At 48.8% G+C, this 25,580-nt stretch overlaps 1 long non-coding RNA gene across 1 annotated transcript in view; it reads left to right on the top strand.

Moving 5' to 3' along the window:
• Positions 1–1,200: 1,200 nt before the first annotated feature.
• LOC147649047 (uncharacterized) overlaps positions 1,201–25,580 on the top strand; it is a 225,006-nt gene continuing 200,626 nt past the window's right edge. The window contains exon 1 of the long non-coding RNA XR_015279690.1: positions 1,201–2,635. This is a non-coding gene — a long non-coding RNA (uncharacterized LOC147649047). The remainder of the gene's footprint in view (positions 2,636–25,580) is intronic.

The following is a 25,580-nucleotide window of genomic DNA, read 5'->3' as shown; positions in this document are numbered from 1 at the left end:
GGCAAAAAAAGTCTTCTTCATCTGTTTCTGTGAGCTTCACCAGAAAACAGTTTTCTCATTGCCTCTCAAGGCTTCAAATCTCTCAACAGTTTTCTCATTGCCTCTCAAGGCTTTTAATCTCCCAGCACTTCACTATACTATAATTACTCTTTACTCAAATTTACACTTTGAACACTATTCCTCTCTAGATCTTATATCATGAATTAAAGGAGTTCTTTTCAGGACTTCATTGTCCATCTCCATAGTTTTAACAGGGAGATATTTCAGCTTAATTAAAGCATCTTCTTAATTCTCTACCTTTCCTGAAGCTTCTTTTCTTTCTTGTCACTGGTAGTTTATAAAGTCTCTTTTCATGTTGATCTCTTTCTCTCTCTCTGGATAAAAAGATTAATCCGCAAGTCTCATCTGGGTAATGAAAGAGTTAACATCTTGCCCAGGCTTTTGTAGATGGTTCGGTGATCTCTGCCGAACAGGAGCTGGAGCCGTCTGCGATGGGAAGTTCCTCATGGATGCTCTGGAGCGTGTAGTCTCTGCTCCAACCCGCTGCAAGTCCAGGGCTTCTCTCTTTCTTCACTGGGCAGTTTCTAGTGAATGTAGTTACAGCAAAACCTGCAGCCGAGCCAGAGATCGGCTCGGCCCGGACCGGGGAAAACCTTCCCCAGGCCCCCCCATCTCCCGGCCGGGAGACAGGGCCGGCCTGGCCCCATCCCCGCCCGGCCGCATGGCCTGGGCAGGGAACGGGAGGCCTGGAGCTCTGCCACCCTTCACAGCCAGAAAACAAAGAGAACTCAGAGTGCTCTGCTTTTACATTTTAAGGTAGGGTTCACAAGTTGATCCCATTTTTCAATGGCCTAAACTGCTGTCAATTCCCAGCAATGACCGATAATTGGTCAGGAGAAAAGACTCCAAGCACTTCCCAGCAACTCCAACTCCCTTAAAGGTAAAGTAACTCCATGACACATGTCATATGAAATTCAGTGTTTCTTGGAATCCTAGATCTAAGTATTAAAAACAAGGGCACACAATCTCTATCTCAGACTCAAACAGCAGAGTTCACAAAATCATCATCCAGTTGGGGCCCAAAGAACCAAGGATCCACTGTGACACTGCAGGGCCCAAAGAACCAAGGATCCACTGTGACTCCACGGAGTGTCATGGAACCGTGGAGACCATTGTGACACTGCAGGGCCTCATGGAACCATTCTGACACCAAGCTGGCTGGGAGTGTGGATGTGCTGGAGGGCAGGAGGGCTCTGCAGAGGGCCCTGGACAGGCTGGATGCAGGGCCCAAAGCCAACAAGGTGAGGTTGAACAAGACCAAGTGCCGGCTCCTGCACTTTGGCCACAACAAGGCCTGCAGTGCTCCAGGCTGGGGACAGAGTGGCTGGACAGCAGCCAGGCAGAAAGGGAGCTGGGGCACTGATGGACAGCAGGCTGGACATGAGGCAGCAGTGTGCCCAGGTGGCCAAGAAGGCCAATGGCCCCTGGCCTGGATCAGGAATGGTGTGGCCAGCAGGAGCAGGGCAGGGATTCTTCCCCTGTGCTGGGCACTGCTGAGGCCACACCTCGAGTGCTGTGTCCAGTGCTGGGCCCCCAATTGAGGAAGGCCATGGAGGGGCTGGAGCGTGTCCAGAGAAGGGCAACAAGGCTGTTGAGGTGTCTGGAGCACAAGTCCTGTCAGGAGTGCCTGAGTGTGGTGGGTTTTATCTCTAGCTAAAATCACAAGAGTACTTCCTTCTTTCTTGCTCTGAGATATGGATTAAGAGAAGGAAAAACAGGCTTACATTTAAAAGGAATAAAGAAACTTTATGATCAGTGTACAAGAATAAGAAAGAAGAATAAAATCTCCAGAAACCTTTCCACCCCCTACCCAAATTTACCTTTCCCAAGTGACACAGCAGAGACAAAACCTGGGATGTTAAAGCAGTGCCAACTATACAATAGTCTTTTCATCAGTCTGTGCTGGGAGAGGAGTTTTCTCTTGTCATGCCATGGAGAGTTCTCCACAAGAAGCAGTTTTCTCGTTGGTTTTCATTTCTACAAATGTCAGTCACCCGGGCACAAACTCTGCCCTCTCCTCCCATTTTCACACCACTTAGAGGTGTGTTCATGGGCCATGAGATCAAGGGGTTTTATTTTAAGGATGAGTTATTCAAAGGCAAAGGTTCTCTTCATCTCTGAGAATAGAGATTTTCTTCTTCTCTCCCTGGGGACAAAGGGTCTTCATCAGCTCTCATCTCCCTCTCTCTCTGTTCAAGCTCTCATGGGATCACAGCTACTCCACATCTGCTTGGCTTCATCAATGGATACCTTTGCCCAGATCTACAGCTTGAATGCTTCCATCCCTCAATATTCTTTCATGAATTAAAGGAGTTATTTTTCAGAACATAATTATTTCTCTTCATGGCCTTACCTAAAGAATATTTCAACTTATTAGAGCATCTCCTCATTCTCCTTTCATCTGAGGCTTGATTCCTTCTTTTACTGACCTTGATGTTCCACGCTGTCTTTTTAGGTGTCACTTGGTTCTTTTCTTTTCCTGGAGAGAGGATTAAAGTCTGCAGGTCTCCTGTGTGTAGTGCAAGGGTTAAATGTGGCCCAAGCCATGGCAGGCAGTGGTGGTGTGGGATTTCAGGTGTGGCTGGTGCCAGCTCTCAGGAGCTGTCTGTGCGGGCCGGGGGGCAGGGGGGGTGTTGGCGAGTGTCATCAGCCGTGGCCTGGCCCAGCCTGTGAAATCTGCTTTTCAAGTCCCAGGATGGCGTTCCGGGCAGTGGCATGAGGCACAGGGTAGGTTTCCAGCCATCCCATGGTGGCTTCTACCATTGTGAGCACGTAGCGCTTGCCTTGGCGGGTTTGGGGCAGTGTGATGTAGTCAATCTGCCAGGCCTCCCCATACTTGTATCTGGACCACCGCCCACTGTACCTGAGGGGCTTCAACCGCTTGGCCTGTTTGATTGTGGCACACGTCTCACAGTCATGGATAACCTGAGAAATGCTGTCCATGGTTAAATCCACCCCTCGGTCTCGTGCCCACTTATAGGTGGCATCTCTACCCTGATGACCTGAGGCATCATGAGCCCATCGGGCTAGGAACAACTCTCCCTTATGTTCCCAATCCAAATGTATTTTTGACACTTGTATCTTTGCACCTTGATCTACCTTCTTATTATTTTGGTTTTCCTCATTAGCTCTATTCTTGGGGACATGGGCATCTACGTGGTGGACTTTCACTGGTAGTCTCCCTATCCTGGTAGCAATATCTTTCCACTCTTTCGCAGCCCAAATTGGTTTTCCTCTATGCTGCCAATTAGCCTCTTTCCACCTCTCCAACCATCCCCACAGAGCATTGGCCACCATCCATGAATCCGTGGAGAGGTAGAGCTTTGGCCACCTCTCTCTTTCAGCAATACCCAAAGCCAGTTGAACAGCTTTGAGTTCCGCAAGTTGGCTTGATTCACCTTCTCCTTCAGTGGCCTCTGCGACCTGTCGTGTGGGGCTCCATACGGCTGCTTTCCACTTCCGGTTCATCCCTACGATGCGACAGGAACCATCAGTGAACAGAGCATAGCGTGTTTCTTCTGCTGGCAGCTGGTTGTACGGTGGAACTTCTTCAGCCCGTGTCACTTGTTCCTGCTCCTCTTCATCAGTGAGACCAAAGTTTTGACCTTCAGGTCAGTTTGTAATTATCTCCAAAATCCCAGGGCGATTTGGGTTTCCAATACGGGCGCGCTGCGTGATGAGGGCGATCCACTTGCTCCATGTAGCGTCAGTGACGTGATGGGTAGCAGGAACCTTTCCTTTGAACATCCACCCCAGCACTGGCAGTTGGGGTGCCAGGAGGAGTTGTGCTTCTGTGCCAATCACTTCTGAAGCGGCTTGGACTCCTTCATAGGCTGCTAAGATTTCTTTCTCTGTGGGAGTGTAGTTGGCTTCGGACCCTCTGCAGCTTCGGCTCCAGAATCTCAGTGGTCAGCCTTGAGTCTCACCAGGCGCCTTCTGCCAAAGGCTCCAGGACAGACCATGGCTCCCAGCTGCAGAGTAGAGCACGTTCTTCACATCTGGTCCTGTCCTGACTGGGCCAAGGACTACTGCATGAGCGATCTCCTGCTTGTTCTGAGCAATGGCTTGTTGCTGCTCAGGGACCAAGTGGAAATTATTCCTCTTCTGGGTGACCAGGTAAATAGGGCTCACAGTCTGACTGTATTCAGGGATATGCATTCTCCAAAACCTTATGGCACCTAAGAAAGCTTGTGTTTCCTTCTTATTAGTTGGTGGAGACATTGCAGTGATCTTGTCGATGATATCAGTAGGAATCTGATGCCGTCCATCTCGCCACTTTACCCCCAGGAACTGGATCTCTCGAGCAGGTCCCTTAACTTTGTTCTTCTTGATGGCAAAACCAGCTTCCAGAGGATCTGGATGATTTTCTCTCCTTTCTCAAACACTTCTGCAGCTGTATTTCTCCAATCAATGATGTCATCTATGTACTGTAGATGTTCTGGAGCCTCACCCTTTTCCAGGGCAGCCTGGATCAGTCCATGGCAGATGGTGGAGCTGTGCTTCCACCCCTTGGGCAGTCAGTTCCAGGTGTACTGCACTCCCCTCCACGTGAAGGCAAACTGAGGCCTGCATTCTGCTGCCAGGGGAATGGAGAAAAATGCATTGGCAATGTCAATAGTGGCGTAGCACTTCGCTGCCTTGGACTCCAGCTCGTACTGGAGCTCCAGCATGTCCGGCACGGCAGCGCTCAGAGGTGGAGTCACTTCATTCAATGCACGATAGTCCACAGTCAATCTCCATTCTCTGTCAGACTTGTGCACAGGCCAGATGGGGCTGTTGAAGGGTGAGTGGGTTTTGCTGACCACCCCTTGGCTCTCCAGCTCTCTGATCATCTTGTGGATGGGGATCACAGCATCTCAATTTGCCCTACACTGCCGGCGGTGCACGGTCGAGGTGGCAATTGGTACTCGCTGTTCTTCCACCTTCAGCAGTCCTACTGCAGATGGGTTCTGCACACAGTGTCAACCAAGGCCTCATATTTTCATGGTTCTGATGTGCCAGGCCAACGAATCCACACAGTCCAAAGGACACGGTTTTCCCTAGCCTCTGCCGGGCTAGAGGCAGGGCCCCTCTAAGCCTGGTTATCCTTCTTTCCCTGGGTATGTGTCTTGGAGGTTCCTTCAAGGGAATCAGACATGTCATCATCATCATCATCATCATCATCATCATCATCATCATCATCATCATCATAATACTTGGCAGTTTGACTACAGGCTACTGGAGCGGCTTTTTTTTTGGTGAAATATCTTCTCTGAGTTTTGCTCTTTTTTAATTCAAACATCTGTTTTGCCAGAGCAGCAGTAGATTTTTTATCTTATTTTTTATGTTTTCTCCACAGTTACGTTGGAAAAACCACAGCTCAGCTCGTAGCTTTTTCTCTCTATCTGGGGAACTTCTGCGTTGAGTACCAGGGCTCCTGGTCTGTACTGCCGAGACTGGAAGAAGGTCCTCCCTGAGTGCCTTGAAATTCTTCTCCATTTTGTCTTGGAAGTTTTGCATACATGTTCCCACAGCTGCAATTGTTGCCTGTATGGGGCCATGCACGGTATCTGCATATGCTCAGAGCTTCTTCACCATATCCAGCACGGTCTCCTCCCTGTCATCCCACTTCATTGTTGCTAAAGCAGAAGCGTAATCTTGTGGCCCAAGTCGAACAAGTTTTCGCCACATCACAGATGTACATGGCACCAAGTCTGGATTTCTAGTACCTAAGTCACCCACAAAGACAATCTCTACTATTGCCATTTCTCTCAAGCGCTAAATCCCTTGTTCTATGGTCTTCCAACGAGTTTGCTGTATATAGAGATCGTCTGCAAACAGATATCTTTGTGCCACACTTCTCAGGACCCGTTCCAGAGACTCTAAGGGTCAGCCCCCCTCATCATTCCTTGGTCGATAACCGGATCGTGTGACAGGGACCCCAGATGCCTCGCTTCAGTGCCATCCAGAACTGTAGCCTCACCTGCAGCATCCCACAGATGGACTAACCAACTAATTATAGACTCATCAGGTCATCCAGTGTATTCCTTTCTCAGGCCACGAAGGTCCTTCAGGGAGAAAGGCTCACCAGTGCCTTCTGATTTTTGGTCAGTTGCTGGTCTTGAGGGTCATTCCCCCACATCACCATTATCATCATCTACTGGCCAATGGGTTTTGGTTTTGAATTTCATGCCTCTCGTGGTAGGAGCAGCAGACACTGGCTTGGGCTCACTGTCTGGTTTGGCTGCTGGCTTGGGCTCACTGTCTGGTTTGGCTGCTGGCTTGGGCTCACTGTCTGGTTTGGCTGCTGGCTTGGGCTCACTGTCTGGTTTAGCCTGAGTCACTGGGGTAGCTGCTGATTTATCTCCCTGCCCTACAGTATCTAGCACCGTGCCATAAGCATACGCTAGGGCCCAGCTTATTGCAATGAGATTTTTCTCCTTAGAATCATCATAGCAATTCTCTTCCAGATATTTCCCTACTTCATCTGGGTTCTGAATTTGTTCACGTGAAAATTCCCAGGCTGGGGAATCAGAAAATTCCTTCAGAGTCCGGCCCATTCTCTCCCATTCTCTACACCACTCAGGATTTCCCACACCTGAGTCTACTTCTGGGGCAGGGGTCTCGTTGGCTCCTCTGGATATCTCAGCCCTCACTCTAGAGAAGTTGCAGACCATACAGAGGAAGCTCAACAGCTGAACTACCAGGAAAGTGAGCAGGAAAGTGGTATCCTTAACACTCAGGGGAAACTGGGTATTCTCAAAGAGGGACATAAGAGATTCAAAGGAGAAGAAGGAAAGAAAAGGCTGAAAAGCCTCATCCCCTGCTCTTCCTCTAACAAACTGGGTGCAATTACCAATAAACTCCCAAAATGTGCTACTGGGACTGGGAGGCAGGGTCAGGCGAAGAAACCATAAGCCAAACATACCTGGCAGAAACTTCAGTAGTTTTATCAACTTCCTATAAATTATTATCACCCAGCCCAGCACAATAACCATTCTAATCTGTGCCCCTCTACTGTAAAAGAGGGAAAAGACAGGTATCAAAACCTAAAAAAATACTAGGTACCAGATCCACATGAAGGCCTCCATCCCAAGAGATATTATGCATCCAAACAACACGGCTACTGACTGCTTTATCCCAATACAGAGTAAGTACAACCAAAATACAATCAGTAATCACTACAGGTTTTTATACTTTCTCTTCCCACGCGCTGGGCGCCAAGAACTGTATTTGTCCTAGTTTAGGGCAAATTTGGGAGAAAAACTTCAAATGGGGGTTTTTCCAGGGAAGAAAAAATTCAAATGACCCCTCCCCCCTAAACTGGTCCGGGAAAGGAAAAAAAAATTTCCTTGCAGAGAAGTGGAAAAAGCTGTTTATTTAACAGAAATTGAATAATATTAAATAATAAAACCTCTTACTGTTCAGTGGGATGTCATGTCCAGGAAGAAAAGTCCTTTTCATGTGGTGCAGCTCGGCTCGCTCAGGTTCTTATCAGTCCCTCCAGCGCTGGAAAGTGCCGAGGCCCAGGCCCCGGTGGGCCACGGGCGTGAGCTCCCAGGGTTTGTCTGGGTGTTTTTCAGTCCAGAGCAGGTTTGCACAGGTCCAGGAAAAAAAAGGAAAAAAAGGTCCAGGGAACTCCTCTGCCTCAGCTAGCTAAAACTAACTAAAAACTAGAGAGAAGCTCTGTCCTGCAGTGTATCCGTTCTGCAGACACCACAGTCCAGGAGCCGGGTGTGGGAGAGTGATGTTTTTTTAACAAAAACTGTGCGCTTCTTCTTACCCTTCCTTTGCTCTCAGAGCCACAATTAAAGGTGCAGAACTTAATATATAACATAAACCAGGCTATTGGGGATACCAGTATCATAAAGTCACCCCAGGAGAAGGTGTGAGCCAGTGTGGACAACCTTGCTCCACATTCCCCAACCCCATCCTCTCTGTCCTCCCTCACCTGGGACCTGCTTTGCTTGGAGAGCTGCCTGCACTCAGGAAAGAGAGGTTTTTCCCTTTTTATTTTTAAGCAATCTGAAACTCCTAAGTTCCATTGTTGCAAACAGACGCACTCCTCAAGAGTGTGCCAGCCCAAGGTGCCACCAAGGAGGTTCCCCTTCCCCAAGGCAGAACCCTGCAAGGAATGTTTGAGACCTTTGCACTCCTTGACTGAGGCCCTGCAGTGTCACAGAGGCCCCTGGGTTCCAGGAGGTTATGCACTGTCCCAGTGGATATTTGGCTCCATGGAGCCCCACGGTGTCACAATGCTCTTTTTGGTTCCCCCAGGCCCTGATCTGTCACAATGGGCTTTTGGTTCCATGAGGTTCCGTCCTCAGCAATGGTCTCTGTAGTTCCAAAGTGTCACAAGGGCCCCTTGGTTCCAGGAGGTTCCTTGGTGTCACCATGGTCCCTTGGCTCCATCAGGCATCCCAATGTCACAAGGGCCCCTTGGTTCCAGGAGGTTCATTGGTGTCAACATGGTCCCTTGGCTCCATCAGGCATCCCAATGTCACAAGGGCCCCTTGGTTCCAGCAGGTTCCTGGAGCAGGACTTCCCCTGGGCCACAGAAGGGCTCCTCTGCTCTGTCCAGCAGCTGGGGCCATAACTCAGGGCATCTCCCCCTCACAGCAACTGGGGAGATAACCCAGGCCGCACATCTGTCCTGTCCTGACTTCTCTCTGCTGCCAGGGAGCTGCAGTTCCCAGCTGCCCAGAAACATCTTGCCTTGAGAGCAGCCTGAAGGGAGATGAGCCTTGGATTCTGGACTGACACACACTTCACTTTACAAACTAGAAAAGCTACACAAAACTTGCACAAAGCACAACTCTTCTGCATAGCCCCTGGAAACGGGCAGGGCTTCTGTGCCAAGCCTGGGTGCATCTTGGTGCTTCCTTTCTGGAAGCTGAGGGAAAGAAAGGGCTCCAGGTGTGCTCCACCATCAATTGGGTGCTGAGTTCCATTGACTCCTAATCTGTGCCAGCTCTTCACGAGCTGTAATATAGGGAACTTGATTGTGCCCTGTGTTTGTATCCACTAGCACTTCTTTGGGTTATCCTGTGGAGGAAGCAGTCTGTTTAAAGTCTCTTGTCTGTTCATCTTGAGTCCATTCAGTAAATAATTCATTTTCTAATAGACCTAATGGGACATTCTAAAGAACTTGGGAGCAAGAGCAGTTTAAGACGCAGGTGGCCAGAAACAGAGCTCCTGCCAGAAACCTGAGCATAAGGCAAAACTTGGAAAAGCTTTCACTCCATTTGTAACAACATATTTCATTATGTAAAATACAAAGCGAGAAGATCTTTTTTCTCCTTTATTCTTTTCCTGTTTATTCACTGATATCAGCAATCCCCAGTTGATATTGATCCCCAGCACCTCCTCCTGCACTCTGAATGGATCTGACAATCAAGACCCTTCATGGCTGACAATCCATCAGACTTTGTCCCTACCCCCACGCCACCAATTCCCTCATCCAAGCCCTGGCACTCAGAGCAGCCTTGTGCAAATCTGAGCTCCCTCCCCTCCAGGCTGTGCCTGCAGCTTTCAGCTCCTTGGCTCCAACTCCCACCTGCTTTCCTTGCAGAAGGAGCTGCCCCAGACCCAGAGGGATGTTCATTCCTTGTCAGCAAACAAAGCAAGGGAAGGCACAGCTCCATCCAAACAAAAGTCATTCCTGTGCTGGATATTCAATCCACTTTGCACAGCAGACAGTCTCAGTGCAATGGAAAACACCTTCTGTGCCCAGCACAGGTGCCAAGATGCCCCAAAGCCTCCGTGCCCCGATTCTGCCCAGATTTGCAATTTGCACACACGAGGCACACGCTGAAGTCACGAGCTGCCTCCATGGCCAGAGGGAGGAAAAGAGAGAAAGTGGCTGAAGAGCTCTCTTGTGCAGAGCCACAGCTGCACTAATCCCAGACTGCTGGGATTGCTCCCAGCAACTTGATCCAACAGCCTCTGCAGCATCTGTTCCCCGGCTCAAAATCTGTCTGGATGGGCAGGCCCGAGGAGTGCTGGGGAATGGAGCCACATCCAGGGGTGTCCCCAGGGCTCAGGGCTGGGGCCAGCTCAGTTCAATCTCTTTATTGCTGCTCTGGCCCAGGGCACCCAGGGCACCCTCAGGCAGCTGCCAGGGGAGCCCAAGCTGGGCTGTGTGGGAAATGCAGGCACAGAGAGCTCTCAGGGCCTTGAGCATACAGGCCCAGAGACAGAGATGGACACAGAGTTTGACCTGAGACCACGGGGAAGGCTTGGGGCTTTACAACAATGAAGCTGTACAAACATGAAGTAAAAATAGAAGCATGTAATTTAAGTCAAAATATGTTTGAAATGTGCTTTCAGCAAGTAGAAATATGCTTTCTATAAGTGAATAAATATGTTAAGTAAGATAATAGAGATTTTGAAGCTTCACATATAACCTGTTCTCAAGTCAGTAAGGAATCACAGATACAGAAATGTAAGTTTCTGTAGTGTTCTATGGCTGGATAAGAAAAGACACATTGCAGCAGCATCGTGTGAGACGAAGCAATTGATGATTGGTTTATGAAAATGCTGCTGAGCTTTTGTGTGACCTCTTGATTGGTTAAAAAGTGTATAAAAGACATTGTAACTAGAATTTTGGTGGTTTCTGAGGTGATGCATTGAATGTAACACCTTAAGTGTCTCACCCTTGACTGAGACTGATGGGCCATGCAATAAAATACCTTTTGTAACATCACTCAGTTGGACCTGTGTGCTCTGATCCCAATAGTCCTTTTCCTCATCTTTGGTAGCCTTATCCCCCTTAATAAGGAAGGGATGTTGTCATTACTTCACCTCCTTTACCATTAATGTATTGATAACATTGTTTTTATTATCCTTCACAGAAGCAGCAAGGTTAAGTCCTAACTGAGCTTTCACCTCTCTCCTTTTCATTTCTGCATACCTAAAAACATCCCTGAATACTTCGTGAGTTTCCTGCCCTTCTGTCCAAAGGTGATGGACCCTCATCTTTTCCCTGAGTTCCTGGATAAGGCTCCATGCCCAGCCAGGCCAGGCATTTTCCTCACTCATTCATCTTTTGGCACACAGGGACAGGCTGCTCCTTCCCCCTTAAGTTTACTTTCTTGACGTGTGTCCATCCTTCCTGGACCCCTTTGTTTTTAAGGGCTGTTTCCCTTACAAAAATCAGTGCCTGATTCAGTTCTCCCCAAATCTGCATCCTGAATTGGCCAAAGTCTGCCCTCCATAATTCCAGTGTAGAAGTTTTGTTGCTGCCCCTCCTTCTGTCCCAGAATATTGGAAACTCGATTATTCCATGGTCACTGTACCCCAGGCAGCCTCTGACCACCACATCTCCCAGCAGCCCTTCTCTGTCTGTGAACAGCAGGAGACACAGCTTTCCTTGGCACTGGGAGTGTGCCCAAAATTCCCTAAAATCAAAACTGCTCAGCACCAATGCAGCATTGAGAAGCAGCATTCTTGATGTGGCCGGATGCTCGGGGGGACAGCTCCTCCCAAAGCCGGGCATGCTGAGCACAGGGAAGTTTCTGTTTCTGTTCTGTATTTTGCACACCCCCATTCATTGATTGTCCCAGACTAAACAGACATATGGTAATCATGAGCCCAAAATGATGAACATATTTCCCCTCCCCTTTCCACATGCATTCTTCTGTGCTGGGGTCTCTCTGCTGGTCCCTGCTGGGGCTGGAGCCCAATGTTCCAGTGGGCCTGGCTGAGCTGGCAGGACACTGAGGCTGGAGAACTTCCAGTTCCCCTCCTTCCACCATGGGCATTGTGTGGTGTCCATGGGCCAGTGGGTTTGTGTCATGGGGTGACTTTACCTTTAAGATAGCTATAAGATGAGCTATGGAGATAGACAATAGTGTTCTGAAAAAACTCCTTTAATTCATGACAGAGTATATAGGGAGGAATAAAGTAGTTCAAAGTGTGGATTTTGAGCAAAAACTCTGTTCCAGTGAGGTGCTGGAACAGAGTGAAGTGAAGATTTGAGGCCTTGAGGGGCAATGAGAAAACTGTTTCCAGGGAGGCTCACAGAGACAGATGAAGAGAACTTTTGCCTTTGAATAACTCATCTTTAAAAATGACATCCCTAGACTCATTGACCCATACACACCTCAGAGTGATGTGAAATGGGAGGAGTGAACTGATGACAGATTTCCAGGCAGCTGGCATCAAAGAAATAGAAAACTATAACGGAAATAGTTTTCTCGTGAGAAACCCCATAAATTAGCAGAAGAAGATTTCTGTTTCTCTACAAAGACTGATGAAAAAACTCTAGCAGGAATTGGGACTGTTTTAAACACCAAAGTTCCAAAGTTTTTTGTCTCTATGTTGTTATGTGAACAAGGGAATGGTGGGTAGTGGGGGATAAAGGAATTTTCTGGAGGTTTATTCTGGTTTTCTTATTCTTGTAGTTTTGTTAATAAACTTTCTTTATTACTTTTAAGTTTTAAGCCTGTTTTGCTCTTGTTCTAATCCATATCTCACAGCAAGAACTAAGTAAGTTTTCTAGTGATTTTTTAGTTACTGCTTTACAACCACAACATTTATTTGGTGCATTGGCCAGGAAAAAGAAATTGGCAAATCTAAACCACTACAGTTTGGAGAAGGAGCAGTGTGTGCTCACCTGGGGTAGACAATTGATCATCTGGTGACATGAGGTGACAGAGTGGGCTGTGACATCACAGAGTAGGTTCTGTGAGGTCACTGAGCAGCTATGACATCATGGGCTTTCTCTGTGACATCACAGATCTAGCTGTGACATCACAGGGTGGAGGTCTGACATCATAGAGCAGGCAGTGACATCACAGGGTAGGGTGTGACATTACAATGTGGCTGTGTGACATCATAGAGTGGTTTGTGACATCAGAGACCAGTTGTGTGACATAAAAGAGTGTGAAATCACAGAAGAGGCTATGACATCACAGAGCAGGCTGTAATGTCACAGAGCAGGCTATGACATCACAGAAATGGCAGTGACATCACAGAATGTGCTGTGACATCATGGAGTAAATTGTGACATGACAGAATTCACTGTGACATTACAATGTGGCTGTGTGACATCACAGAGTGGTTTGTGACATCAGAGACCAATTGTATGACATCACAGAGCAGGCAGTGACTTCACAGAGATGGCTGTGACATCACAGAGCCGGTTGTGATGTCACAGAGCTGGCTGTGACATCACAGATTTAAATGTGATGCCACAGAGCAGGCTGTGATATCACAGGGTGCAGGTCTGACATCATAGAGATGGCTGTGACATCACAGAGCTGGCTGTGACATCTCAGAATACGCTGTGACATCATTGACAAGTTGTGTGATGTCACAGAGCAGGCTGTGACATCACAGGGCTGGCTGTGACATCACTGAACACACTATGATGTCATAGACGATTTGTGTGACGTCACAGAGCAGGTTGTGACATCACCAATTTGGCTGTGACATCACCATATGGATGTGTGACATCACAGCGGGGTTTGTGACATCATAGAGCAGGCTGTGATATCACAGGTCTGGCTGTGACATCACAGAATGTGCTGTGACATCATAGTCCATTTCTGTGACGTCACAGTGTTGGCTATGACATCACAGAGCAGGTTGTGACGTCACAGAGGTGGCTGTGACATTCCAATGTGGCTGTGGGACATCAGAGTGGTTTGTGATATCATAGACCAGTTGTGTGACGTCACAGAGCAGGCTGTGACATCATAGAGCAGGATGTGACATTACAATGTGGCTCTGTGACATCGCAGAGTGATTTGTGACATCAGACATCAGTTATGTGACATCACAGAGCAGGCTGTTACATCACAGAGTTGTCTTTGACATCACAGAGGTGGATGTGACATCACAAATCTGGCTGTGACATCACAGTGGGGAGGTGTGACATCACAGAGCAGGCCATCACAGAATTCGCTGTGACATAACAATGTGGCTTTGTGACATCAAAGAGTGGTTTGTGACATCAGAGACCAGTTGTGTGATGTCACAGGCCAGGCTGTGACATCACAAAATGGATATCTGACATCACAGAAATGTCTGTGACATCACAGAATTGGATGTGACATCATAGAGCAGGCTGTGACATCACAGAACCATTACATTACATGTAACATGTGACATTACAATGTGGCTGTGTGACATCACAGAGTGGTTTGTGACATCACAGACCAGTTGTGTGACGTCACAGAGCAGGCTGTGACATCAGAGGGGGCTGTGTGAGGTCACTGCGTTGGTCACTCTGCCCCAGCCCCCCCTCACACTGACCCCCCCAGAGAAGTCCAACACTGTCCATGCCCAGTGGGGTCCCCTGTCCCCCGCTGTCCCCCCGGTGCTCCTGGAGCCACAGCCTAAGGATGTTGCACAGGATCCAGCCCAGAGCCTGGCACGGGGACAAGGGGCCGGGGCTGTGTGAGCAGGACATCAAGGACATGCATGATCCCGGTCCCTGGGGCCTGGCTTGGGTTCCCCAGGGCAGGAAAGATGTCTGGCAGCTGCAGCAGGCTCACGCCAGGGCCTCCAAGCTGGGGCTGCAGCCCTTGGGCTGTGAGGAGAGGCTGAGGGAGCTGGGCTTGTCCAGCCCGCAGCAGGGAAGGCTCAGGGGCTCCTCATCCCAGCCTGGCAGTGCCACCCAGGAGCTGATGGAGAACACAGAGCCAGGCTCTTCACCGGGGGCTGGCCAGAGACAAAAGACAATGGGGGCAAGGGGAAAGAGGGGACAGCAGCCACGACAGCAGGAAACCTTTGTTCCCATGGCCTCAGCCACGTGCTGACATGCTGCCCCCTCCCTGTTCTTTGCCATTTGCCAATCCACACCAAATCAAGCCTTGAACCACCTGCTCTGGGCCTCTTGCTGACACCTTGGCCTGCAGACTTGCTGAGATCCTTTCCCATTCAGCTCTCAGATGATGCTGGGACAATGCTGGTCCCTGTTTGAGACTGGAGCAGAGCAGATGGGACAGGAGCCCTCCAGGGCTGTAGGGCACCTGCAGCTTGTGAGGTGCACAAGCACATCTCATTAGCTGGGTCAGTTGAGTACTTTTAAATAATGTCAAACTTTTCCCACCAGGAGAAACCAGGAATTTCCTGGAATTGTACAATGTCAGGAAAAGGAATAATGATCTTCCCCTTTAATTTGTGTCACCAATATTCTGTCTCTTATTTCATGTTCTTCCTCATTCACGAGTTTCCACCTCTCCTGTTTAAATGGCCGTGTCTAAGGACATCTCTTAACGAGAGCAGCTGCATCTGTGTCCTTCCCACTGCTCCCAGACTTCCTCCTCTAGCTGCACCCTGGGCATTCCAATGGCTCTCAACTGAGTGGCTTCACACTTGGAGCTTCAGGGAGTTGCCAAGTCTTTCTTTCAGAACTTCAAATAACTCATCATGAAACATCTTAATTGTGTTTAAGGGTCTTCCAATTCCCTTTGTCTTTATCTAAAAATGTTCCTGTATGGATATCCCTGGTGGATAGTGGGCACGTCAGATGCTGCTGGGTTGTGTCACATTGCTGAGGGAAGAGTTTTGATGTTTTTCAAATTGTATCACGTTTCCATTTTTTCTGTTGGCCATGAATAGAAACTTGCTGTGCCTCTGAGTCTCCCCAGTTGCTGAGCCCCAAAGGACACAAAGGCGCTGAGTTGTGGTTCCCAGTGCAGTGGTGGCACTTGGAGCTCCCTCCATGGGCACAGCAGAGCTGCCGTGTCCCACAGAGTCCCTGGCAATGCAGGGATGAAGGGAACAGGCCAGGCTGTGGGGATCAGGGCCAGGGCACGGCCAGGGATTTGGGCTGGTTGTGAGGCCAGGGCAGGACGCGGCCCTTGGCCTTGCTGAACCTCATCCAATTGTGCTGGGCCCATGGCTCCAGCCTGCCCAGATCCCTCTGCAGAGCTTCCTGCCCTCCAGCACAGCCACACTCCCAGCCAGCTTGGGCTCCCCTGGCAGCTGCCTGAGGGGGCCCTGGGTGCCCTGGGCCAGAGCAGCAATAAAGAGATTGAACTGAGCTGGCCCCAGCCCTGAGCCCTGGGGACACCCCTGGATGTGGCTCCATTCCTCAGCTGCTCTGGGGGCCAGGGCTGGGATGAGACCCCAGCCCTGAGATGGGGGGCTTTAGGGACAAAGGCTGATGGATTGTCAGCCATAAACGGTGATAGTAAAAGATTTTAAAATCATAGAAACTTCGGAGAGTGAGGAAGAAAGTTAGGCTTGGCAAGCCTTGGGAAGAGTGTTAAAAGTAGGCCCTGGGAAATGTTAGGCCTTGTGCTTGCTAAGATCCTGTGAAACTGCACCTGTGTAAGCAGTATATGGTAAATGATACAATTGATAGATGTGATTAGATATAATTATTGTTTAAAGAGTCATGAGAAACTATGTTAGGGGTTTGAGGGGGGATCATGAGAAATCCATGCTTGGGTAAAATCAATGCATGAAATACAATAATGTAAGTTTAATAATTAATATGTAAATTATATAATGATAGATTATAAAAACACATTCAGCTCAAAACCAAGATTAGTCAGATTTGGGTCTTTGTACCCCTGACACCCAGAGCTCTTAAAAAAGCACCTTCATATAATCATTCTGTAATTATGTGTTCCTGAATGCTAACAAAGGGACTTGATTTTCAGATCTATTCAGAGTGATTTAGGAGGTGGTCCGGATCAATATCAACTGGAGATTGCTGATATCAGTCTATATACAGGAAAACAAAACAAAAATGGACAAAAAAATAATCCTGCACTATTTAAAAATATAGTATATTCTCTTTGAATACACTTCTGGAATCTGTGTAATTAACCCGAGAAGAACTGAAGACTTAACATTAAATTATTCACAGGGGCTTGTCTTCTTGGAGTGGTTTGAATTAGGACTGAATTCCTGGGCTGAAGAGCTGAAGACTGAACAAGCCTCTGGAGAAGTAAAACTCATCAGGGAACCTCCCTCCAAGTTGCTGAGGATCCATCCTCAGCAGAGCAGGAATGAACAGATCCCAGGCTTTCCAGGCTGCTGAAGAGCTGTGAGCTCACGTGCAGTCCCAGGGGCTCCTTGGTGACATCCCAGGGCTCCTTCATCTTCCTGAGGGTCATGAGGTGACAGTCCCAGGGCTCCAGGGTGACAACAGAGGTGTCTCCACGCTGCCAAGGAGCCAATTTGTCACAGGCAGTGACAGGAGTCCAGTGGTGACATCCCTGTGCTGCTAAAGAACAGTGAGGTCAGCGACACTGCCAGGGGCTCCAGGGTGACATCCCAGCAGTGCCCAGGCTGCCAAAGAGCCAGGATGTCACAGACACTGCCAGGGGCTCCAGGGTGACATCCCAGCAGTGCCCAGGCTGCCAAAGAGCCGGGATGTCACAGACACTGCCAGGGGCTCCTGTCATGGGCACAGTGGGAGCTTCAGGCAAAGGTTAATAGAGAAGCTGCTGTTGGGTCACCAGGTGCAGAAAGGACCCCCAACACCCCAATTACACCCCAAGATCCCCCAAGCCAGGACCCTCAGGCTTTCTAAACTCCTTTTGTGAGAGAAGCCTGGGAGTGGCTGGATCCAATCCCAGCCCAAGACTTTGTCAGTGATTTCTGTGTAAAGGATTATATAGGTGGAATTGAACCTTTGTACAACTTTGTCCCTCAAAATGAAGAACAGCAAAGCAGAAGTATTCATATACATTTAGATGTGATTGATTAGGATCATGACTCAACAGAAAGGTCTTAATCAGAATTATTTACTCCACTGTATAGTGGCTATAACATCTATTTTAATATGGTGCCCTAGGAAAGAAAAAACACTGAGATGAAAGAGGCCCTCAGGCTCCTGAGCTGGACAGAGCTGACCCAGAGGTTTGGACAGTTCCGAGCCTTCATCCCTGAAGACCCCACAGTGACCACCAGAGTGAACTGCGCATGCCCAGAGGGGTGTGGAGCTCATTACCATATGGAATGGGGATGGGAGGGGCCAAAAATGAATATGCGTTAAGCAAATTGTGCAATCCTATGCATATGGAATACCTTGGGGGATAAATAGAGAATGTACACCTTGTGACGTTTGCACACGTCTTTGGAGGATCAATCCCCCGTGTGCCCGGGCACCTATCAATAATAAATAATCAAACCTACTTTAAAACTGCTGCAGTTTTAGAGTCTTTCCATGTGTCAGTTTTGGGGAGCCAGGCAGGAGTCCTCTCTATCCCCCTGTGGGAGCACACGGGGGATGGACTCCCCAAGGCGCGCCCCGGGATCTTCTCGGGGTACTCCTCAACTGGTGCGCTCAGCGCAGGGATAGACGAGGAACCTGCTGCCCGTGGATCAAAGGGTTTGTATTATAATCCAGCCTCGGGGGGTCTGGACTAAAGGGCTGCTGCTGCTGAGCCGCAGGGAGACGTCCCTGCGCGTAGCCTCGTCCCTGCTGGGGTAAGCTGGGCTTGCAAGTGACCATGGGTCAGTGAGCGGTGCAGGGACCGCTTGGGCTGATTGCGCGGCCGGCAGGAGGGGACCGGCTGGGGCCGGCAAAGGGGGGTTCATTGACCAAAGGGATTGGCCACTGGCAATTCTGGGGGTGGCTGGAACGAACCCCTGTGTTAATGCTGCTGTTTGGTGAAGTGTGTTATGTCCAGAGTTCTGGTTGTGTGTGAGTGACTGAGACAGTGGCTGAGACCTGGTTAAAACAATTGGAAGTGTAGTGCATGATGTTAAGAGTATAGTTTTGGGTTTTTCTCTCTTTCACTGTAGGATTTTCAGCAGTCATTGTGCATTTTTGCAGAGCTTTTAGTGATTTGTGTGTATTTCTGTAGCAATACTGCTCTCTTGTGTCAAAAGTTATAATCCCAGCACACTGGTAACTTTCCTTCGCTTTCTGTGTTGGATACGCTGGTTGTTCAATCTTATTAGTCATAACAAGCAGTGGAAGGGCTGAAAGAACACTACAAGCCTGGCAAGGTAAATTAAAGGACTACCTCTGCCCCAGAGGTTTGGCCTGGACCCTTGGGAGTTTGTAAACCCAGGGCACCACTGGACAGACAGAGGGAACAAGCGGGTGTTATTAGAGGGAGTTTATCAAACTTCTGCCGGAAAGATCACAGCTTTGGACTGGGAACAGCCCTCTCCTAAAGATCTGGAAATGCCAGAAGGGACAGAAGGGATGCCAGGAATAGTGTGTATTTGTGCTATTGGGGTGTTTCACTCACAACAGGGACAACATTTTGCGTGGGTATTATTCCAGTGTAAGGTTTGTGCACCACGCTGGCACTGCTCTTCTGCCCAACAGCCCAGGGGGTGCCCGCAGTGTGAGCGAGGACAGGTTGGTCGTGAGCCTGAGATCTTAAAGCTTGTGTGTGGAAGGACCCATTTTGTGCCTCAGACTTGGGTTGTGAACAAAGAAGAGGGGGAAAAAGACTCTGAGAAATTGTGAGGAAAAATTTAGGTGGAAATGGGATGAGACAAGAAGGAGAAGATAAAACGGACAGAACAGAGCAAAGAGGTACCGAGAGTCAGCCCACTGGGATGTGTCTTAGCACATTGGAAAGAAATCACAAGCACTGGGGGCACTGAGTGTAGAAGAATGCCTTGCTTCTCGTGGCCATTGCTCCCTGGAAGGCCTGCACAACCTAACTTTGAGTTAGTGTGAGTCCTTGGCACAACGTTGTGCTAAAGATCAAAGGAAAATTAAGTGCTAATGTGGCAGTGAATAGGATGTGAATGTGAAATCTGCAAAATGGATCTTGTGAAGCCCACTAAATGTATCTTATATAGCCTGATTAATGTATCTTATGAGTTCTGCTAGAAGTACCTTATGGAGCTCGGGTGTCATGAGCTGGACCAATACTAATGTGGAAACTGATGCGTGAGTAATGGCAATTATCCAATCATAATAGAACAAGTGTGGCGTGTTACCTTACTAAATACTATAAAACTGCAATAAAGTGGAACAAGTAGCTACCTCATACTGAGTTGTCTCTTGATTCCTGAACCCCTCTCCTGCAACTGAGAACAAAAAGAGTTCAATAAAATATTGCTCTCACTGGTGGCTGATGGATCACCTGGATGACGGTGGAAGGTGGCCCCCAGTAGCACAGCAGAGTACAACACCCTGCTGCAGTATGCTGGGGAGGATGAAACAGGGAAAACTTATGAATATGATTGTTTAGCAAAAGATTTTGAAAATATGAAGCCTAGAATGGAAATAGAAATGAAAGCTTGCTTTGAGTCATAAGATGCCGAGTACTAGGTAGTACATAACCAAAGAACAATAGCTTAGCAAGCTAAAGGAGAATCCCTGTTGATGAAACAATGTCCTTCTGCAGACAGAGAATCCAGAAGTCAAGCAGGAAGAGAGGAATTTGAAATGCTTTTACAGTTTGAAATGTAACACTGTATGGTAATGTAGTAATTCATAAAGACTATATGAAAATTCTTTAGTGGGTGTATCTTGCATTGGTTGGTTATTGGGAATTAGAATATTCACTATAGAAAAGGATATAATGTATTGTAACAAGAACTTCACTCTTTTGTTCCCCCCTCTCTCTCTTTAAGCTCTCCTCTCTTGTCCTCCCCACTCTCTTACCCCTGGCTCTTGCTTTCCCCTCTCCAGTCTCTCTCCCTCCCTGACCACATGTACGCCGAGGCTGGCAGCAGAAACGGGTCTCTTCCTCCCTCTACCCAAATAATAAATTGCTTATACCTGAACAGCTTGACCCGGGAGAATTCTCTCACTGTGAGTGTTTTGTACATCTATAGCAGTTCATGCTTTTCCTTAGACACCAGGGGAAGTGGGATGAGCTTTTGGGTTGTGATATGTTTTTCTCCCTCTGGAATAACCCTGAATGGCAGAGGGACTGTGGGATCAAAGCCCCCTCTGATCCTTTGGTGTTGGCCCTTGAGAAAGAAAATCAGGCCAACCAAGGGAAGCTCAAACGGTGCTGTTGGAGCTGCAGCCTCGGCCAGAGGTGCATCAGGCTGAGTAAGGCCTATCCAGCAGCAGCCCAGCAAGAACAGAACTGTACTCATTTAATCAGCCCTCCCTTTAGGAGGCAGCAGGAGGAAGAGGTGCACTTGGAAGCTCCATTTGCCCCTCTGCCCCCTCCACACCTGCAAGCTCCATTTCCCCTCCACCTCCTCCCGACAGCTTTAAGGGGGCATCAGCACCAACACCCCCAGGTAGCCCGACTGCATCCCAGAGCAGAAAGCAGGGACTACAGGCACCCTTGTGGGAAGCAATAGCACCAGAAGGGACAATGGTAGTTAAGGAACCCTTTTCTCCTCTTGACACAGAGGTGTGAGAAAACCTCACAAAGAATTATCAAAGTGACGCAGTAAACACTGCCAAATGTTTACGATATATAGTCAAACAACATAACCCAGATTGAAGGGACACACAATTGTTATTAGATTCATTCACCAAGACTGAGAAACAATTGGTTCTAAAACCAGCAGGGGACCTGGCAAAGGACCATTAGAAAACATTACAAATGGATGGAAAAGAATACTTTCCTCTCCAGGACCCACAATGGGATCCAAATCAGTCGAGTGCAAGAAGAAAGTCAGAAAGCTGCCAGGAGTGGAGAGTGAAGGGAGTGGAGAGGGCTGGACCTAAAACCATGAACTGGGCAGCCTTATATGCAATCAAACAAGGTCCCTGGAAATCTCCCTGGGAATTCCCAGATCCTTGGAAGGACGCGATGCACAGACACACACCACTGGAGCCGGGCTCTGAAGTAGGAATACAGCAGCTAGTTCATCTATTTCTGGAACAATCCACAGGGGACATGAGGTGTAAACTCCAAAAGCTTTGGGGGGCAGACGGGTGAAACTTAGAAGCCTTATTGGAAGAGGCATGGAGAGTTTTCAGCAATTGAGAAGAGGGATATAAGCAAGAAATGGAGAAGCTAGTAGCAGTGGTACAGGAGGAAGGAAAAGGGAAAGGAAAGCACAGACAAGGACCACCCAAACAAGGCCCGTCTCAACTGGGTAGAGACCAATGTGTGTACTGTGGAGAATTTGGTCACTGGAAAAGTGAGTGTCCAAAGTGGAAGTGAGATGGCCAAAAGAAAGAAGGGAAAGGAGGGGTGGTTGCAGTCACACATCCACAAGAAGACTGAAGGGGAATCAGGGAGTCCACCCCAACAGACCCTCTGGTTATAAAAATGAAACTAGGGAAAGAAGAACAAGAAGTAGAATTCTTGGTTGATACTGGAGCAACTTAATTGGTGTTAAATAAGGCCTTGATAGCTGTGAGTTATGAGAATTATGTTATGGTCAAAGGGTGTGGTAGTTTAGCATTTAGGGAAAGAAGTGGGAAACACCCACAGAAGTGATTCCTCTGAGAGAGGCTGTGGGGAGTTCCTTCTGTGCTTGAGATCAAGCCAAGAGCTGGCCAGTTCTGACAACTGACAGCATTCTGCACCACTGAAAAAGAACTTCACCTTTGGGAATGCCACCTTTTAAACACCCAAGGCCAGGAACTGGTCTCTTTCTTTGCAGCCTTGAAAGGCAGCAGAGCTGTGGTGTGGCTGGCCCCGCTCCCCCGTGGCCTGTGCGGCCTGGGGGGGCCTGGGCCGGAGCCCAGCTGCTCCCGGGGGGAGATGGAGACTGCGGGATCCCCCCCAGGCCAGGCCAGGCTCTGCTGCGGTGCTGGCTTTCCCGGGAAGCCCTCCGGGTCCCGTTCCAGCGGGGTGGCCAAAGCCCTTCCCAGGGGAGCCCCCGGCCCCCAGGCTGGGCCAGGCCACGGCTGATGACACTCGCCAACACCCCCCCTGCCCCCCGGCCCGCACAGACAGCTCCTGAGAGCTGGCACCAGCCACACCTGAAATCCCACACCACCACTGCCTGCCATGGCTTGGGCCACATTTAACCCTTGCACTGCACACAGGAGACCTGCAGACTTTAATCCTCTCTCCAGGAAAAGAAAAGAACCAAGTGACACGGAAAAAGACAACGTGAAACATCAATGTCAGTAAAAGAAGGAATCAAGCCTCAGATGGAAGGAGAATGAGGAGATGCTCTAATAAGCTGAAATAGTCTTTTGGTAGGATCATGGAGATGAATAATTCTGTTCTGAAAAATAACTCCTTTAATTCATGAAAGAGTATTGGGGAATTGAAGTATTCAAGCTGTAGATCTGGGCAAAGGTATCCATTGATGAAGCCAAGCAGATGGTGGAGTAGCTGTGATCCCATGAGAGCTTGAACAGAGAGAGAGGGAGATGAGAGCTGATGAAGACCCTTTTCCCTCAGGGAGAGAAGAAGAAAACCTCTATTCTCAGAGATGAAGAGGACTTCTGTCTTTGAATAACTCATCCTTTAAATATACCCATTAGCTCATGGCCCATGAACACACCTCTGAGTGGTGTGAAAATGGGAGGAGAGGGCAGAGTTTTGCCCAGGTGACTGCCATTTGTAGAAATGAAAATTGATGAGAAAGATGTTTCTTGTGGAGAACTCTCCATGGCATGACAAGAAAAACTCCTCACTGCACAGGCTGATGAAATGACTATTGTATAGCTGGCACTGCTTTAACATCCCAGGTTTTGTCTCTGCCCTGTCACTTGGGAAAGGAAAAGTTGGGTGTGGGAGGAGGAAAGGTTTCTAAAGCTTTTATGCTTGTTTCTTATTCTTGTAGACCTGATCATCAAGTTTATTTATTCCTATTCAGTTTTAAGCCTGTTTTGCCCTTCTCCTCATACATATCTCACAGTAAGACAGAAGGAAGTACTCTGGTGATTTTAGCTAGAGCTAAAACCAATCACACTCAGCCACTCCTCACAGGACTTGTGCTCCAGACCCCTCACCAGGGGCCATTGGCCTTCTTGGCCACCTGGGCACACTGCTGCCTCATGTCCAGCCTGCTGTCCATCAGTGCCCCAGCTCCCTTTCTGCCTGGCCACTGTCCAGCCACTCTGGCCCCAGCCTGGAGCACTGCAGGCCTTGTTGTGGCCAAAGTGCAGGAGCCGGTACTTGGTCTTGTTCAACCTCACCTTGTTGGCTTTGGGCCCTGCATTCAGCCTGTCCAGCTCCCTGTGCAGAGCCCTCCTGCCCTCCAGCACATCCACACTCCCAGCCAGCTTGGTGTCAGAATGGTTCCATGAGGCCCTGCAGTGTCACAATGGTCTCCATGGTTCCATGACACTCCCTGGAGTCACAATGGATCCTTGGTGCTTTGGGCCCTGCAGTGTTGGGGGGGTGAGTATGGTAACCATGGCATAAATCCACCCCATGATGTCTGAATCAATGATTCCTAGGTGCTTAGTGATGCCCTGAGCAGTGGTAATAGACCTCCCCACAAGAAGAGCACTCATTCCCTCACCCACTGGACCAAAAGCAAAGGAACTCTGTGCATCCTGCAACAGTCCAAGACACCTCTGTCTGCCATGCAGACATCAAGGCCTGCTGAGCTGGAGGTGCTGGCTATGAGCTGGCCAAGCAGACCTCCATCCAGACCATCCAGACCAGCAATGCAGACACTGAAATCCACGCTGGCTGGCTCTGACCCCTCGGCCATCCTGGAGGTGCCGTGTGATGGCACTCAAGGTGATCTGTTCCAAAACCTCACCAGGCACCGAGCTCAGGCTGACAGGCCTGAGTTGCCCAGATCCTCCTTCCAGCCCTTCTTGGGGATGGGATTCACCCTGGCTAATCCAGTCCTCTGGGGCTTCCCTGGTCAGCCGGGACTGATAGTAAATGATGGAGACCAGCATGGGGAGCTCATCCACCAGCTCCCTCATGCCCCTAGCATGGATCCCATCCGGTATCACAGACACCTGTGAGCATCTGAGTGGCTCAGCAGGTTCCCAGCTGCTTCCTCCTGGATTACAGGGGGTCTGTTCTGCTCCCTGTGCCATCTACCAACTCAGGAGAACACTTGTCCTGAGGGCAACCTGTCTTATTGTTGAAAAGTGAGGCAAAGAAGGGCTTAAGTATCTCAGCCTGTTCCTCATCTTTGATAACCTCATCCCCCCAGTAAGGAACGGAGGTTGTCCTTACCTCTCCTTTTGCCATTCACGTATTTATAAAAACATATTTATTATCCTTCACAGAAGCAGCAAGATTAAGCTCTAATTGAGCTTTCACCGCTCTACTTTTCTTTCTGCAGCACCTAACGACATCTTTAAATATTTCCTGAGTTGCCTGTCCCTCTGTCCAAAGCTGATGGACCCTCATCTTTTCCTGAGTTCCTGGAAAAAGTTCCATGCCCAGCCAGGCCAGGCATTTTCCTCACTACCTCACTGTTTGACACACAGGGACAGGCTTCTCCTGATCCTTTGAGACATTTATTCTGGAAATGTGTCCATCCTTCCTGGAGTTCTTTGTTTTTAAGGGCTGTTTCCTTTAAAAAAATCAGTACCTGATTCAATTCTCCCCAAATCTGCATCCTGAATTGGCCAAAGTCTGCCCTCCATAATTCCAGTGTAGAAATTTTGTTGCTGCCCCACCTTCTGTCCCAGAATATTGAAAACTCGATGATTCCATGGTCACTGTACCCCAGGCAGCCTCTGACCACCACATCTCCCAGCAGCCCTTCTCTGTCTGTGAACAGCAGGAGACACAGCTTTCCTTGGCACTGGG

Source organism: Cyanistes caeruleus, chromosome 28 (assembly GCF_971803275.1).
Source record: "Cyanistes caeruleus chromosome 28, bCyaCae1.hap1.1, whole genome shotgun sequence".
Classification (NCBI taxonomy): domain Eukaryota; kingdom Metazoa; phylum Chordata; class Aves; order Passeriformes; family Paridae; genus Cyanistes; species Cyanistes caeruleus.
This window is presented reverse-complemented; position numbering and strand designations above follow the sequence as displayed.